This window comes from Pleurodeles waltl, chromosome 5, assembly GCF_031143425.1.
Source record: "Pleurodeles waltl isolate 20211129_DDA chromosome 5, aPleWal1.hap1.20221129, whole genome shotgun sequence".
NCBI classification, from domain to species: domain Eukaryota; kingdom Metazoa; phylum Chordata; class Amphibia; order Caudata; family Salamandridae; genus Pleurodeles; species Pleurodeles waltl.
The window spans coordinates 78967883-78983391 of NC_090444.1; the positions used below are offsets into that span (position 1 = coordinate 78967883).

At 46.4% G+C, this 15509-nt stretch overlaps 1 protein-coding gene across 10 annotated transcripts in view; it reads right to left on the reverse strand.

Moving 5' to 3' along the window:
* Nucleotides 1-15509, reverse strand: part of AGBL5 (AGBL carboxypeptidase 5) — a 358598-nt gene that overhangs the window by 34153 nt on the left and 308936 nt on the right. For 2 of the 10 annotated variants that reach the window (XR_011203584.1, XR_011203583.1), the window contains exon 16: nucleotides 9311-9514. The exons of the other annotated variants lie outside the window; for them this stretch is intronic. The gene's annotated coding sequence lies outside the window, so the exon portion shown is untranslated. The remainder of the gene's footprint in view (nucleotides 1-9310; nucleotides 9515-15509) is intronic. 10 annotated transcript variants of the gene reach the window in all.

Here is a 15509-nt window from a genome sequence, read left to right on the forward strand (position 1 = left end):
TAGTGGTTCAGGTAGGCTGGTCCTGTGTTGTGTATGGCCTTGTACGTGTGGGTGAGTAGCTTGAAGGTGATTTGTTTCTCAACTGGGAGCCAGTGGAGGGTCCTCAGGTTTTTGGAGATATGTTCTTGGTGTGGGAGGTCCAGGATGAATTTGGCGGCAGCGTTCTGGATGAGTTGTAGTTTTTTTATGTTTCTATTCGAGGTGCCGGCATAGAGGGCGTTGCCATAGTTGAGATTGCTTGTGACTAAGGTGTGGGAGACTGTCATGTGGCAGTCTGCTGGGATCCATCTGAAGATTTTCCAAAGTTTGTGGAGTGCGTGCTAGCAGAAGGAGGCGACTGAGTTTACCTGGCGGGTCATGGATAGGGAGGAGCCAAGGATGATGCCTAGGTTGCGGCATGCTCAGTCAGTGCAGGGGGGATGCTGAGGGATGTGGGCCACTGGGAGTCGTGCCAAGCTGAGATGGCGTTACCGAAGATGATGAACTAAGCCTTGTCAGAGTTGAGCTGGAGGCAGCTTTCACTCACCCAGGTGGCGGCGGCTTCCATTCCTGAGTGGAAGTTCCTTTTGGCCGTGTCCGGGTCTACAGTGAGGGAAATGATGAGTTGTGTGTCATCGGCATATGACACAATGTTCATTCCGTGGCTTCGGACAATGGCTGCGATAGGGGCCATGGATACGTTGAACAGTGTGGGACTCAGTGAGGATCCTTGGGGGCCTCCGCAGTTGACTCCTGTGGATAGGGATGTGTAGGGTGGGAGTCTGACCCTCTAAGTTCTCCCAGAGAGGAAGAAGTGGATCCATTCCAGAGCTCTTACGTGGATTCCTATGTCATATGGAGTCTGGTGCGTGGGAGACCGCATCGAAGGCTGATGAAAGGTCGAAGAGTATGAGCGCTCCTGTGTGGCCGCGGTCTAGGAGTGATTGGATGTCAGTGGCTGCCAGGAGGGCTGTCTCTGTGCTGTGGTTACTCTGGAAACCGGACTGGGAGGTGTCCAAGGAGTTGTTTGCCTCAATGAAATTTCGTAGTTGTGCACTGATTGCTTTCTCCAGTACTTTGGTCGAGTAGGGTAGCAGCGAGATTGGCTGGAAATTCTTTAGTTCAGATGGTTCGGCCGAGAGTTTCTTCAGGAGAGGGCATATTTTGCCGTGTTTCCAGTCCTCGGGGAAGGTGCCAGTGTTGATGAAGCAGTTCATCGTGTTTCGGAGCTCGGGGTGATGGATGTGCTGGCTCTGATGTATATGTGGTGCAGGCAGGGATCCGTGGGGGCTCTGAGTGAGAGCACCAGCGCTAGGCGCCAATTACCCTTAATTTTGGTATCCAAGATTTTTCTAATGGACTACACAGTATAGACAGTTCAGTGTCCTATAAAGCAGGACCCCAGAGAAACATCCCTTTTGCTTTTTACTTCCTTAGAGAGTACCTTAGCCACTGGACTCCAGTAGCCCAATAACTGCTAGATTTAGGAGTATGATAAACTGCAGAGTCCACACTACTGAATACACATAGGCAAAGTGCAAAATATGTTGCACAATGCACTGTGGTAAAGCACAATAGGGGCCCCTTAGTGCCTCCATTTCAAAATTCACATTTTAACAGCATTTCTTTTCTGATGGTAACCTTTTACATGGCTTTTCACAAATCCGATAATGTACTGAGAAATCACTGTACATGCAGCTTATTTCTTGAAAGCGTTGATGCCATCCAGTCAGTGCACCCAAGGATAAGCACACAGATGCTCCAAGTATTCGGATTGTTTGTGGAGACAGCTCTTCATTGCAGCACCAAACCTGCACCTCTGACATGAACAGTGCTTGTATTAGAAAACTGTCTCTGTGCTACATTCAGCAGAGGAGCACTTCCGCGGGTATTATCCTGGAACATGGTGCATCATGCCCAAGATGCAGCTTGGCTGGCTCTAATGCTGATTCTGACCTCTACCGTACACAAGACAATAGTCTGCACTACACCAGACCGACATCCTGGCTCCCGGTACATCTTACCCATGTATGGGGGTCAGGCTATCCCAAATGATCTGGCAGAGGGTACTTCCACATGCTCTCGATAGTGAAGGTAGTAACAGACAGGAGTGCACCAACAAAATAACATTACTATGGTTGAACTGTTTATCTTTTTCACCATTTTCGTAATGCTGGTTACCATGCTATGTCTAGTTTGCCTAATAATTACAGCTCATGCTGCAAGAATAAGATTGTTGCGATAAATGTTCTAAAAGACATTTCCGCATCCTTCTTGTGTCTCATCTTGGATGCATAGCGTGACAAAAGAAAGGGTAGATCTGTTTCCACGATTTCCTTGAGGTATACTCTGACATTTATGTTGACCAGATACACAGACCTACTTAATTTGTAGGAACCGTATAACATGACACCACCAAAGTTCTAGGCAGGTGGTTATTTAATGAGCCTCCTGAATAGTTAAGTACCAGTTTCACCTTTATACGGAGACAGTTGTGGTGTTAGGGATTAATCCTTCTCAGCTGAATAGGAAACATCTATTTTAATCTGTAGGTTGTTCAAGCTTGAACCTTTAAAAGGATCACCCCACTATAATATTGCCTTTCTGAATCCCATTATTCAAAATGGGGATACCCAATTTACATTCAAGTTAATTGTAGACATGCTGCCACAACATACTTGGCACAACAGGGACTTCCTCTATCAGCTGGAAAAGTTATCTTCGTGGTGGAGGCCCACGAGGCATATAAATGCAAAGTTTTTTTTTACTCATGGGTCGACTTTGCTACAGTAGATGCGAACACACAGACGTTTCAAACATACACAGAGGTGGGAGCACCTAATAAAAACACCCCTTATTACCACGTAGAAATAGCATTACCATACGAGGAACATCACAATTGGTTGCAAGGCCCCTTCCACATGCACTGCTAAACACAAGAGTGGGTTCCCCCCTCAGTAAAGATGGGGTGCCCTAGCCCGTCTTAGTCGGCTACACACTAAACCCAAATTTAGCACCACTGAATGCTGGTGAACTCTGTACCCTATCAGCAGCGTTAGTTAGGCTTTATAGACTTTTTACTCAGTTTATTTAAACAATAACAATTGTTCCATCAAGGCCTGTTCAAGCTGTCCAGCCACACTTAACTGTGCTTGCAATTAGTCCTGTTAATATTAATGCAATTATGGGTAAGGTTCCCACCAGACTGGAGAAGATTCCTTTCTGGATTGCTCAAAAAACAAATCAGCTTGAAGTACAAGTTATTTACCTTTGGTAACGATATATCTGGTAGAGACATAGTCTAGTTGCTTACCTTTGAATTTCCCCAGGCATCAGACTGGATCCGGAGATTTTTCTTCGAGCAGTACCTCTGTGCGGCGTCAGTCGACTTTGCGGGCATCGGCTTCGACGTGATGGCGTGCGGTCGTATATAAGCACCATCCTGGAGCGCTGACGTCAGTTTCTTTTCACGATTTTCCACGCCAGTAGCGCGGAGCCATGAAGAACACAGAGTGGTGCGCCAAAACTAGGGCCCTTAAGGGGAAGTTCCTGTCCCTAGAAATCAGTCTCTACCAGATATAGCGTTACCGAAGGTAAGTAACTTGTACATCTGATAGAGACTTCTAGTTGCAGATTCCTTACCTTTGAATAGATACCCGAGCAATACCATTCCCGGGGGTGGGCTGCGAACCAAGATCACACCAAGATGTCCTGCAGGACCGAACGGCTAAAGTAGCCTTCCCTTCGGACCTGATTGTCCAGGCAGTAGTGTTTGGTATAAGTGTGCAGAGATGCCCACGTCGCTGCCTGACAGATGTCCAGGACTGGAACGTCCCATGCTAGCGCTGTGGTAGCAGCAGTAGCTCTGGTGGAGTGAGCTCACAAACCTTCAGGAGGTTGCTTTTTAGCCAGAGCGTATCACATTTTGATGCATAAGAGTACCAATCGTGAAATGGTCCTCTTCTGCACCACATTCCCCTACTTTGCAACCACATATCCCCAAAAAAGTTGATTGTCCACCCAGAAGAGGAGCAGATAGAGGATCGCCTGATTTGTCGATGCACCATGCCACAAATTTCTTCCAACTACAGGCGTATACAGTTTTGGTTGAGGGACGCCTGGCAGCCAAGAAAACGTCACAGACTCCGGGTGGCAGGTCAAAAGACGTCAACTGTCCCCGCTCAATCTCCACGCAAGGAGGCGGAGGGTGGACAGGTTCGGGTGGATGACCCTCCCCTGCTGCTGCGACAGAAGATCCTCCCAAAGAGGCAGTCTGATCGGAGAAGCTATGGCCATACTCAACAGCTCGGGATACCAGACTCTTCGTGCCCAGACCAGAGCCACCAGTATTACTTGGGCCCAGTCTTACCTGATCTTCTTCAGAACTCTGGGCAGAAGTGGTATGGGCGGAAAGGTGTACAGGAGGCATGAATTCCACTCGCGACGAAAAGCGTCACCGAGCGAGTGCCGCCTTGGAAACTCCAACGCACAAAACGGCTGACATTGCGTGTTCTCTACGGAGGCGAACAAGTCCAACCAAGGATCTCCCCACTGCAGGAAAAGACCTTGCACCACTTCTGGATGGAGACGCCATTCGTGATCGACCATGCATCGTCAGCTGAGTTCGTCTGCTCTGGCATTCAAGGAGCCTGCCAGGAGTTGAACCACTAGGGAAATGCCCTGATGTTACAGCCAAGTCCAGAGGTAAAGGGCCTCTTGACAAAGGATCCACGACCCCACTCTGCCTTGTTTGTTGCAATATCACATGGCGGTGGTGTTGTCGGTGAACACCTGCACTGACTTCCCCTTGAGAGAGGGAAGGAATGCTTTCAATGCTAGTCAAATCGTTCGGAGCTCCAGATGATTGATATGGAGCCCGGTTTCCGCCAGAGACCAGAGGCCTCTGATCTCCGCCTCGCCCATGTGGCCACCCCATCACAGGAGTGACGCATCTGTCACAACTGTAAGATCTGGTTGGGGAAAGGAGAGGGATCTGCCCTTGACCCAATCCTGATTCGTTAACCACCACTGCAGGTCTCTCGCAGTTCCTTCCGAGATCTGGACCTTGTCGGAGAGATTCCCCTGATGCTGCGCCCACTGGAACTTCAGGTCCCACTGCAGAGCCCGCATATGCCATCTGGCATTTTGAACCAGCAGGATGCAGGAGCCCATGAGGCCCAGCAGCCTCAGAGTCATTCTCACCGAAATACAGGACAGAGGCTGAAACATCGGTATCCCGAATATCCTGGACTGGCTTTTGGGGAGGATATGCCCGAAACTGCACTGTATCCAGAACAGCTCCGATGAAAGGGAGCGTCTGAGAAGGAGTCAGGTGTGACTTCTGCAGGTTGATAGTGAACCCCAGCGAATGGAAAAGGTTTGCCATAGTCTGGAGGTGGGAGACGACTGTCTGGGGCGAGTTTGCCTTCAACAGCCAATCGCCGAGGTAGGGGAAGACTAGGACCCCTAACCTGCGCAGATGAGCTGCCACCACTACCATCACTTTCGTGAACACCCGAGGGGCACTGGTAAGGCCAAAGAGGAGCACGGTAAACTGAAAGTGCTCGTGACCTACCACGAATCGTAGGTAACGTCTGTGGGCCGGTGGCAAGATGGGAATATGGAAGTAAGCGTCTTGCAAGTCCAACGCTACCATCCAGTCTTCGGGATCCGTGCAGATAGGACCAGAGCCAATGTCAACATTCTGAACTTCTCCGTTTTGAGGAAGAGGTTGAGGGACCGAAGATCTAATATAGGCCGAAGACGTTTGCCCTTTTTCAGCACCAGAAAGTAGCAGGAATAGCAACCACAACCTACACCTGGCAACAGAACCCTCTCTATAGCTCCTTTGGCCAAAAGGGCTTGGACTTCCTCACGGAGAAGTGCCATATGATCCTCCGATATCAGATTGTATGAAGGTGGCATGGCTGAAGGAGGTGTCTTGAAGGAGAGGGAGTAGCCCCTTCAGACAATTTGGAGGACCCACCTGTCCGAGGTAATGGATTGCCATTGGGGCAGGTGATGGTGAAAACCAACTGGCTCCTGGTGTACCCGCGGACTAGAAAGGTTTGGAGGCTGAGTAGGGGATGGGGGTGGACTGGGTGACCTGCTGGCTCCCTGATCCCCGGGGGTGTGGGATCCCACATCAGTGCATGGGTTGTACAGCATGCGTGGGTCGATGGCCGGGGGAAAAGGACACGGTTGGGTGCCCCTTCCGTAGCCACAAATGGGGCGAAAGGTGGACTGGTGGGTCTAGGAGCGGGCACGAGGCAAAGGGACCAGGCCATGGCTCAGGAATCCTTAAAGCGCTCGAGCGCCGAGACCACCTTGTCTCTGAAGAGACGTGTACTATCAAAGGGCATATCCATCAAGGATTGCTGGAAATCCCCTGAAAATCCGGATTTTCTCAGCCAGGCGTGGCATCTCAATGCCACCGTCGATGCAACCGATCTGCCCAGAGAGTCGGTCGTATCTAGTCCACAACGAATCATGAACTTCGCTGCATTCCTCCCATCTGCTACGGCTTGGGAAAGGATAGTCCGGGCCTCCTCTGGAACTGTAGGCAGCACTTGCGCGACCGTGTCCCAGAGAGTATGGGAATAGCAGCCCAAAAGGCATGCGTGTTCACGGACCGCAGAGCTAGACTGTTGGAAGAAAACAACTTCTTCCCCAAATTATCCAGTCTTTTTGATTCCCTATCCGGGGGTGCGGTAGGGAACGCGCCAGATGAAGAAGAAGCCTGCATGACAAGGCTCTCAGGCGTGGGGTGTTGGTTGAGGAATTTCGGGTCTGACGGTGCAGGTCGATGGCAATCGTCCTATTCACAGGAGCCCCTGTGCTGGGTCTGGACCAAGTACCCAAAAGGACGTCTGTCAGTGCTTCATTAAAGGGAAGAAGGGGTTCGGAAGAGGAAGACCCCGGCTGAAGCACATTGGTTAGGATATTAGGCCTAACATCCAAAGAAGGTAGCTCGAGGTCCAGGACCTTAGCCGCCTTTCTCACCACCATGGAATAAGAAGCACCCTCCTCCATAGGCACGGTAGAAGGAGGCAGCATACCAGTGTCAGGGGAGGTGTCTAGACCACTGGCATCACCCAAATCCTGCACCCAGTCCATTTGGAGGTCAAGCTGGTATTCTAAAGGGTCCAGCGTCCCCTCCATACTCTCCCTGTATCCATACCCACAAGAATAAGGGTCTGGATCAACCCTGGGCCCAGGAGTGCCCGTAGAGAAGGGAATTGGCATCAAGCGACGTCATTCTGGCTCTGGGTCGTCGGGTATGAGGATGGGATCGAAGTTGATTGTGGGCCCAACCGATATCGGGAGCGTCGACGTCTGACCCGACGCCAGGGAAGGTCGCCTGTGGCACGACTGGCGTCAGGCGGATCTCCGATTGGATCTGGAGGGGCCTTCCGGAGCCGTGGCTGAAGCCAACGACTTTGACCCCGAGGTGGCCCCCACTGACTCACCTGTGCCCGAGGGTGCCAAAGGTGGGTCGGACTGCCCAAAAATGAGGGGCATTGCCTCATAAAATTCTTTAAGCTGGGCAGGGGTGGCTCCGGCTCCCAGGAAGTCGGGGAAGCGCAGAACTCACCTGGATGAAGGCTCCGATGATGGAGGCCTAGAGTGTCGACGCTCTTCCCACATTGCATCGTCCGAGCGACGGGGTGAAGTCGAAGGACGCCTGTCCTTCTTCGACTTCTTTTTGTGACCCGAATGTCTCGATGACTTGGAGGACGAGGAGTGGTGGTGACTCTGCGGCCGGTCTCAAGACCTTCCTCTCGAACAAGACCGTGAGAGCCGCGGAGTCCAGTGTCAGGCCGCCATGAGCTTAAAGGACCGCTCCTCAAAGCTTTCGGGTTCATGGCCCGACACTCTGAGCACGACTTCGGGTCGTGATTGCTCTCCAGGCACCAAAGACACATGAGGTGCGGATCAGTCACCGACATAGTTCGGTGACAGGAGTTGCAGGGCTTGAATCTGGTCTTGCTGGACATCCCTCGACACATCCATGAACTCGTTGCATGGGGAAATTCAAAGGTAAGGAATCTGCAACTAGAAGTCTCTATCAGATGCAGTGTTTTCCAATTCAGGAACCCAAAATAAACATAGGATTCTCACTATATGCCTGCCACTTGGTATGGTTCCCTCTATTGACCATTGTGCCACCTGGGGGCACCGCATTTGCTGTTGTATCTACCATAACACATGGTACATCATCAATAGCTGTTTGGCTGGAGGTGCTAAAACAGATCCAAAATTAATATGGGGCTGCTCCTGCCCTAGACTGGGGAATAAAATTAATTGGCGCCTTTGCCACATCTTCCTCAACTATATTAAGAAATATCAAAGTGGAAGCAGCAGTACTGGCAGTACGCAAACGCCTCACGCAGGTTCCTACACAGGATCAGGAGCGCTAACTACCAAAAATTGTTGCAGCCACCTACACATCTATAGGTCAAAATAATTTGGGAGCCAAGCCTAATAAGCTACCGCTTAAATCTGACCAAGATAACTCAAAACAGGCACCTGAGTCAACTAAAAATATTGGGACAAACAAGAAATAAAGATAACACAAAAACACAAGGTGGATCTCCGCAACCAGAGCCTACTCAAAAGCGTTGTAACTTGCGTAACTATGATACACTTAAACAGCCTGATAGGTATCAGTATACTGATACACATTCTTCATGTTCCTTTCAGGACTCACCAGACAAACGTCCTGACAGAGGAGGCCAGTCCGAGCGCAGGCACGATATTGTGGGTACATTAGCACATCCAAGAGCTCGAGTACAGTAAGATGATGTTGCTTGCAACATTCAGACTTATTTGGGTATATCCATTGCATCCTTGAATATCAATATCAAGTTTGCAATAACCAATGCTTGTTAAAGGTCTCGTTTATTATAACCAATGCTTGTCGATTATGCACGTTGTATTCCACCTGCTCCTACTATAAGTGCTAAAACATGCGCATTTCACAATGTGATCTGTATTGAACATGTACCACAATCAGGAGGATAATATCTAAGGGCCATATGTACAAACACATTTTCCCATTGACACAGAATGGGAAAAACCCTTTGCTACATCTGGCCCTAATTTCCTTAACAATCAACCAACTGCCTCTCCGCCTGCTCCGACTGTAACTGCCAAAACACGTGCTCTTCACAATGTGATCTGTATTGAACATGTGCCACAATTAGGAGGATAATTGTTAATTTCCTTAACAAGCAATCAACTGCCAAAAGGCACATGTGCACATTTGCTTATTTAAGGATGCTTGCAAGTATGAGGCCTTTCTCGGCTTCGTACATATTGCTCTGCTCACCTGTTTCCAGTCAAGTCAAGTTCCTTGTTCTCCAGCCTGCCTCCAGTCAAGTTTTAGTGTTCCTCGTTCTCCGACCAGCTTCCAGTCGAGTTCCAGCATTTCTCGTCTTCCGGGCAGCCTCCAGTCGAGTTCAGGTGATCCTCGCCCTCCGTCAGTTTACCGCAGAGTCCCGGCTCTCCTCTTCTGCTGACAATCCTGTATAGCCTGTAAAAGAGAGAAAATAAGAAAGGTGAAAAAAAACAGATTGGGTTCTTCTGAAATTTTCAAGCACGAAACTTCATTTTAAGGTAAAGAAAGATTAATCGCTTAAATGAAACAAAACAGAGCTCTATCTTTTAAATAATTTATGACAATAAGAACTTGCATGATTTATCGTTTGGGTGGGAATCCAAGATACCGCTCAACAGTCACTCTCCTGAGAATTAGGAGATTGGAAATTGTAATTGTATTTATATAACGCTTACTACCCCTGACAAGGCACTTTTTGGTGAGTACCATGGTACTCCAGAACCCCAAAGGATTAGTGGTGGATTAGTATAGGGAAATATGAGTACAGTATTAGTTTGAGTTAATTTGAGCAGAGGATATGTGAGTTTGTTAGTATGCTTGAATAGAATATTGGAAGGATAGAGGAGGGAAGAATCCAGAAGTGTTAATTTGGGGTTTACAGTAACAGGATTAGGCTTGGGATGAGTGATGGAGGAGGGAAGAGTCTGTAGAAAGGTGTTAGGGAGATCACAGTAGTAGATGGGATTTTGAATGAGTCAAAGGTGTCATAAGTGAGGGAGAATTTAGTAGGGTTGTTTGGGCGATCATAGTAGTAAACTGAGGTTTGGGGTGAGTCAGGAGTGGGGGAATGGGGAAGAGCCTAGGCAGGGCTATTCTGGGATGAGTCACAGAGTGGGGATGGAGAATAGATTGATAGAGATACAGGGTCATGGGGAAACAGAGCAAAGCTTACGAGAGAGCAAGTTTATCAGAACTATTATTGGCAATAGATTACTCCAGAACACAAGGAAGCCCTTTAGTCAAGTTGATTATTTTTGAGTTTGGACATTGCTTCAGCGACTCTGAAAGTATTATAAAAAGAGGAAGAGACCTATTCAGCCTCATAGAAACGTATGTACAATGAGCCAACAACTTACATTATGCAATGTACAATAATTTATGCAAATTTAATGCATTGATGAAGTAATTTTTTGCAGCCCAGAATCCTAAAAATCCAAGAGCCCATTATTTTGAGAAATCAGAGGTCCTGACACCCAACACGACATGAAGTATTGGGTCCAGCAGTCCGATTCTGCAGTCCACGAAGCAGAAGTTGGTATTTTCTCTTTTTCTTTTCCCAAAACCCCCTTCCCCTTGTGGACTTGCGAAATGGCAATGTACTCTTCATCGCGGTCACATTAGTCCTCACTGGGATTGGGGAATTGCCTTCGGCCCCATCGGAACCCCCGGAATTCAGGCGAGTGGCTCGCACAGAACACATGAGGAGCATGTGAAACCAAAATCGGACTCTCACTGCTCATCTGACATCATCATAAAAAAGAAGGAGAAACTTCCACAACAAAAATCCCTGTTAAACAAAGGAAAGTGGTAGGTATTTCGGTTATATATGCCGCACATACCGAGAACACTCCTTCTGAACAAGACATGGACATTGACACTGCTACACAGCACAGGCCATGATAGTTCGCCAGAATCTTCTAGAGTTTCTGGTTTCAAGAACAACTAGTACATTTGTAGAAGCTGAAACACCAGACCAGCGGGTTAGCCCTCCTGACTGACTTTATGAATTGGACATTCAAATTGAGGATGATACACAGCGCACTATTACAGCAATTTTCTGGGATAAATTAACATATACTTAGGAGATTCTCCTGGCTAAGGTAGACTGGCTGCCAGAGTTTGTAGGGAAAGTCCCACAAGGTGTAGATGTTCCTCTTTCTCAGTTCTCGTTCCTGAAGCAGTTAAGCAAGTGTATTCCGAAGATTGGGCTCTTGCTCAAGCCCCGGCATTATACTGAAATCATGTAGGTTGGGATACAAGTTCCCATATCATGCATACCTATATGCTCTAGCCTACAGGTGCAACCACAATATCCTCTCGAACATGAAGCAAAAGCTCCAGTGAGGGAAATCCTCTCACAACTTGAATACCAGGGAGTAATTGAAGCCTGCATATCTCCTATCATGAAACCAGATCATGCCTATCTCATAGTCTTAGACTACAGATTTAAACAGTCACACACGCACATTTGCAATTCAAAAGTCACACAGTACGGCGCTAATGAACAACATAGTCCGTAAAAAATACAAAACGACATTGAACATTTCCAATGTGGTTTTTCAAAATATAGCATCTGAAAGTAGAGACTTGAACAGAGACTTAAACAGCATTCTCCACCCTGGGTTCAGAACGTCTGTTTTGTTGACTTCCTCAGGGGTATAAGAACAGTCCTGAGTTGTTTTCAGCCGAGTTACATCATTTTTACATGTAATTGACTCAGAGGCATTGTCCTATGTTGATGCTATCTATCTGACGGACGAGGACTTAAACACAGACTTAGAACTAGTAAACTGCATAGTGTTGGGATTTTCGTATACTGCTATGAATTCAATTTACAGAAATTGAAAATTGCTTTTCTCAGTGTCTTAAATTCAGGATACAAACTTTCCAATAAAGGCAGGAGCCTTTCACCACAATGCCTAGACAAACGTGCTCTTTTAAACCACTATAGAGAAGCTAAAATCATTATTAGGTTTTCTAAATTTAAATAAAACATACATACCAGATTATGCACAGCGGGTTATACCGTTGCATGATTTAATATGTCCAGATTTTTCCAGTACACATTGGGCATCGGAACATACACAAATACTCAGATAATTGCAAACTGACATGCTTGCTTCCAGACACGCAGAAGCATATTTAAGAGCCCCTAGCGCCATTCTATCTCCACATAAGCATCATTTTTTTTTTTTTTAACGTTAATGTGGCTTTAGAAGGCCAAAAACGCTGCACCATATTTACAAAGTGATGCAATGCATGCATTGCGCCACTTCATAACCCTTTGCGCTGCATGATTACAAAGTCCATTGGGGATTTACAGCCCAGGTGGCTGAATTAAAAGCAATGATTCTGACACTAGAGAACACAGATCCTGAATTCCCCACACTGATAGTGTGTGAGTCAAATTACTGTGTCCAATATTACAATGAAAATTTGCATTACTGGCGCCTGAATGGACACAAAGGCTCCAAAGGAAATACTATCAAGCATAAATTGCTTTGGGGAAAAGTGGCATATCTTAAAGATTGCTTGCCACGGGCTCATGTAATTCATACATTGAGTCACCGTACATGTTGGAATACATGTTGCAGGGAACTCCCTGGCTGATGAAGCCACAAAAGTGGCTGATCAGACTGCTGTAGTAGCTGCAATTATTCGTTCAATTGTAGATGATGGCATCATGGCTCCTGTCACTGCTTCACACAGTGTCACTCATTTACCTAAAATAAATACCCAGCAAAACATTCCTTTCTGCTGAGTGCCCAAAATATTCATTTTGCCCGCATTCCTGGGTGGGTGATCGAGTGATGTCAAACCAGAACTGTAGGCTAGAATTGATTATAGCAGTGCATAAGGATTGGCATCTGCTTTGGCGGCAACAGTTTCCTTACTTCAGAAACGCTATTGGTGACATGGCCTGTACAAGCAGACTAAACAGTATGTCCTCAGCTCTGACATTTGTCAACCAATTAAAAGTTCCACCACTGCACACCCACCAGACACCCCTCTTGGCAAAAAAAAAAAACCTCCAATGTGAATATTCAGATCTTTGCAGGACCTTTAAATTGTGATGGTGTATTTAAATGTATTCTACTGGCTGTAGATTCATGTTCTAGATTCTTATGGGTGTGGCCACAGCGATAGGCTGACACTAACTGTTATTACAGATTTGCAAGTATTTGTTCAAGTCTTGAACACTCAGGCATTCCACTCAGACTAGGGACCTGAGTTTGTCTCTAAGGCTTACAGGTTTTCCACGGGAACCCTGGTAGTTGCTGTGCATTACTCCTCTCCCTGTGATCCTGAGCACAATTCGATGGTGGAAAGGAAGAACCGTGACTTAAAACAGTCCTTAACAACTAGAGTATTAGGTTCAGGTCTTAGTTGGATCCATCACTTTTATGGAGTCCAGAGGGCTTTAAGTAATCTGCCCAGATTATCTTTGGGAGGCCGGACCCCATACAAGGTCCTTTTTGGCATCCAGATGTACGTTCCAGAACTCGATGATCCTGGCACAGTGGCAGCAGACATGCTTTTTGATATCAATGAACGTTTCACTGTTTTACAGAAATGACAAGACTTCCAAGATGAGAGCTCAAATGAAACTTATAAACGTTGAAGTATGGGAGCAACCAGCATCTTCCGGCTGGATTTCAAAGTTGGGGATCTAGTCTGAGAGAAGATTATCGACAAAAAGCAGTTTGCCCAATCATCTGAGTACCTCGAATGCCTAGGACTGAGTGCCAGTCCTAGGCATTCAAGGTACAAGAACTGTAATTTTGCATTCGCTTGCAGGTTATAAAAACAAACGCTTTGTTTCATTCGACTTAATAAAGCTACACCATGTGGCCTGTCCCACACAGTAGGCCACAAGGGCTCCTGTGTAGTTACCTGCCTCTTTTCACTACTGTGAATGAGAACCCTCTATAAGAATTAAGTAACACAAGTAGTGCTTCTCCCTGGCTGGGGATTACAGAAGCTGAATTTCCATTGGTTCCTGTTGTTACTGCCAATACTCAACACGCTCCTGATGTGAGCTCAAAGTCTTCAGCTGCTGTTTCCAATAATGAAATCTATCTGGGGTATACGCCATTGGCAAGTGCAGGGTATTGATGCTTTATTTACAGCATGTCTAATACAGACACAAATTATTTTCTTGACCAAAACAGTGGAACAAACAACCTGCATGGGTCTGGATAAAATGAAAGAAATGAATACCCCTCTAGCATTCCCTCCATTACCTGCTTTGACAATTGGCAACATTCAGCAAACTTCATAGAGGAGCAGTAAAATGACATGATTCAGAATGGTACATATCATTATTCAATTTCAGGTCCAGACGGGTAGTTAGTGTGGCCAGTCAAAACTAATGGTTGTCATGCACGTTTTTAAACTCAACTTTAGCTTAGCAGACTACACCCCCAGTACATGAAATCACAACATTCGGGGGTAGTTACCACCTGAAGCGTAGGGACATTGTGCCAGCAATAGTTGCAACATTCCATGCTAGCTGCAGTTAAGGAACACCCACCTCTCCTTTCTGTTGGCATGGATTGTTAGGTCCTAGAGCATCACATCAAAACTCTTCCAATATATGCCATACATAATGAGATTAGAAACATTTTCCAACATGACGCTGCTCAACGGTTAAGACAGACTGACAAGGAAAAGTGTATAAAGGAAAAGTGTATAAAAAAAAGCCTTGTCTGTTAAGGACAGTGATTTGACTACACTGTCAACTCACATTTATTCTTTGAATAAAACTGTGTAATCCGCACAAAATATCATAAAAAATGACATGTCCCTGTTACAACATGGATAGAGCTAACTGAGATGGATTATGCAATTTAGTTGGACATTGCAGGTTCTGAAGTCAAACGTGTACCGTGGAAATATCTGAACACAGCAGAGCTATTTTTGCCATTTAATTTACCATTCGCACAGAGATTAATGGCAGAAAAAGTCACAATTTACGCCATGTTGAACATTAAGCTTTTAGAAAAATTACCCTTTTCAGTAGTTAAAGCACCTTCTGCTGTGTGGTTAATTCATGGCTTTATCTCATTGGCAATCTCTACATTTCAATTTATATTTTGTTTGAAAAATTATAAGGTAGGCAGACATGAAGCAGTAGGGTTAGTGTTGTTCATGAGTCCTGGGTTTTGCCTTTCGATTACAAGTTTATATGTGGGGAAACTGAAGTCTTCCTTAGTGGAAATACATTTGAAACTTTGTTTGGCCGTTCTTTACTTTTTAAAGAGTTAAGGCTGTATGATGCGTGTAATCCATCCATGACAAGTCTGGTGTGTTACATAAAAGGTGCCCCTGTCTCTTTGATTTGCCCAGTGTTCAGATTACTCTCGAATTGGAGTTATTTGTTTCTGAACAACCAAGGTTGTTGTAGAAT